Below are 2,727 nucleotides of genomic sequence, written 5' to 3'. Positions count from 1 at the left end.
AGGGGATGGACCAAATGACCTCTGCATGTTTCTCAGTGGACATAGTTTAAATGGCTTTGGGTGGAAGAGCTGAATCCTGAATCCCAGCCCTCCAGTGAGGCTCAGAGAGGTTGGGTGACTTGCCAAGGTCACACAGCTGCTGACTATGATCTTGCTTTTGCGGTGTGAGAAACAGATTTGTTCTGCCCCATGCAGGAGGTTAAAGACTGGGAGAAAGGTTGACAGGCTGGGCAGGATACCAAGAAATGAAGCTGCTTTATCGAGTTCCTCATTTCATCTCCTCCATAGTCCGCTGAGATAGCCGAAGCAAAAACGATTATCTCCATTTTACAGGTGAGAAGCACGAGGCTGAGAAAGGATGAGTCGCCAGGACAGAGCTACACAGTGAGTCATCTGAAGAGTGCATGAGCCCCTCTGTGTAGGGTGATGAGGGGGATATAAGAGCCCAGCTGCTCTTGGTCTTAGGCAGGAGTGAGGCCAGGACAATGGAAGTGTATTGCCCTGCTCTGGAAAATTCCAACCTAAAACAGAGGGGCTGCCTCTGCACTTTGAGTCATTTTAATCCCTCACTCCTTTTGAATAACTGCCCATTTCTTAGAAGACTTTCTCGGATGCTCCCAATGGCTCTGTTAAACAGAATAATCAACCCTATTTCAGGGGAGGGGATGGACGTTCAGGGAGTGAAGTGCCTCTCTACCCCACCCCTGGGACAGCATGGGACATGGGAGGCTGTAACAAAACAGGAATCCTGGGCATTGCTCCTTTTGGCCTTGGGGCTTTCTACTATTCCAGGTCAGGGAAAGGGAGAGATTGCGGGATGGAATATTTGGTCCTTGGGGCAGAAGTGTCAAAGGGAGCTGACCCTGGGATGGCAGACTGGGAGTAGGGCTCACTTCACACTGCTGGGTGTCACTTCATGCACAGAGGATTGCCGGGTAGAAGGGGACTGTGTAGTGGCTGGTTTTGGATCAGACTGAGTCACAGCAGAATGAGGAAATTGGGCTTGTGGTGAAAGTTCAGACATTCATTCAGCAAGCATTTTACTGTCCTACTGTGTGTCAAGCCCTGTGCCCCCTGGGGAGGGGTCAGTCAGAAATGAATCAGACAGTCCTTGGGTGGCTCAAAGTCTCCTAAGTGACTTGGACTAGGGAAGGATTGAAATATAACTGCACAGAAAAAGAGGCAGACTGGATATTGTCACATTCACTTTCTAAGAGAGACAGTAAGATATCAACAACAGCCTTTGGGGTCTGAGGTCAAGGCCAGACTAGGTGGCCTTACAGCTCTGTCCCTTCTGAGCTTGTTCTGAGCTTCCAGCTCTGCCCCTTCCAGAGTATATTGTGGCCTTGAGCAACAATAACAACAAACACCATAATCACAGCAAGGGTTTATTCAGTGCTCTGTTTATATATAGCACATCAGTTTACTACTTTGTGCCTCAGTTTCCTCATCTGTAAATTGGGGTGGGGTGTGGGCTTAATCTACTTCATAGAGGTGTTGTGGGGCTCGAATGGTACCACATGGGTGAAAGAGTCTGGCACATGTTTATGCTTCGTGGTAACCAGTTATTTGTGCGGCCATAAGGAGGCTCACGTTGTTCTGGTAACAGAAGGGATGTGGGACAATATTTGTTTCTAATAGTGCCAAGCAGTGGGTTGGGGGTGGTGGAGGCGGTTCTCTTCACTGAGAAGATATGGGATATTAGCAAAGCTTCAGAGGGAAGAAAGGTGGATGAGGACAAGGATCTTGAAGAGGAGGCCATCACGTGGGCCAAAGTGTAGGAGGGAAAGTGTAGGGTGTGTTTGTGGAACAATCCTGGCGCAGTTAATGGCTAAGCCTGGCGCCCTGTGAATCACCCAAGGATGCAGTCAGGCCGGATCTTTGGTCCTGAGGCCAGCTGCAAGGCATGCCAGCTTCCGTCCCTAACATTAACCTGTCTAGAGTTGGTCAAGGAAAGAGTGCTGGAGGGTAAACCCAGAAAAATGACAGAGCCCTGCTTCCAGGTCAGTCACACCTACCTCTCAGAGGGCACTCTGCCAGGAATGTGACCCACCCACCCATCTGATCTCCTTAGATAAGGGCCAGGGTTTGGGCTTCCCTAGGGAGCCATGAGCCCACCGAACAGGGATGGCTGTGGAGAGTGTGTGGCCCAAGACAGACAGGAGACAGTAGGGTTTAAAGAACAGGTGGATGGAGGGGAGGACTGGTTGAGGGTGTGAGGCTAAGGTCTTAGAAGAAACAGGGACGACACGGGGCTCACGTTGGTCAAGCTTCTAATATGTGTTGTAACAGCCGTATGAGGTAGGCACCCTCACTTTACAGACGGAGAAACTGAGGCTCAGAGAGGTGAAGTGACTTGCTCCAGTTTCTTTATCCATTCATTCATCGTCATTCAACACATACGTGTGGAACAGAGGCTCTGCACCAAGGGCCGAGGAGTCAACAGGACCACCTCTTGGCATCTGCCTGCGGAGGTGACAGTGTCCTGAGGTCACACCGTGGCCTCGCCTGGACTCAAGCCCGGGTCTCACTATTTCCAAACCCTCGCTTTGGACCAGGATACGAGCCCGGGCTAGAGTCGAGTCCGGTTTTGCAGCTCGCGTGGCCGCGGGAATCGCCGGCCATCCGCTTCCCCTGTGGTCCCGCCCCGCGCACCTGCCCCAGGTGAGTCCGGGGAGGCCCCGAGCGCCGCCGGAAAGCGTCGAGCGGCTTCGGCAGGTGGGGCGG

Source organism: Galeopterus variegatus, unplaced genomic scaffold, assembly GCF_000696425.1.
Source record: "Galeopterus variegatus unplaced genomic scaffold, G_variegatus-3.0.2 Scaffold2190, whole genome shotgun sequence".
In the NCBI taxonomy this organism is placed as follows: Eukaryota; Metazoa; Chordata; class Mammalia; order Dermoptera; family Cynocephalidae; genus Galeopterus; species Galeopterus variegatus.
Note: the sequence above shows the minus strand (reverse complement) of the source record.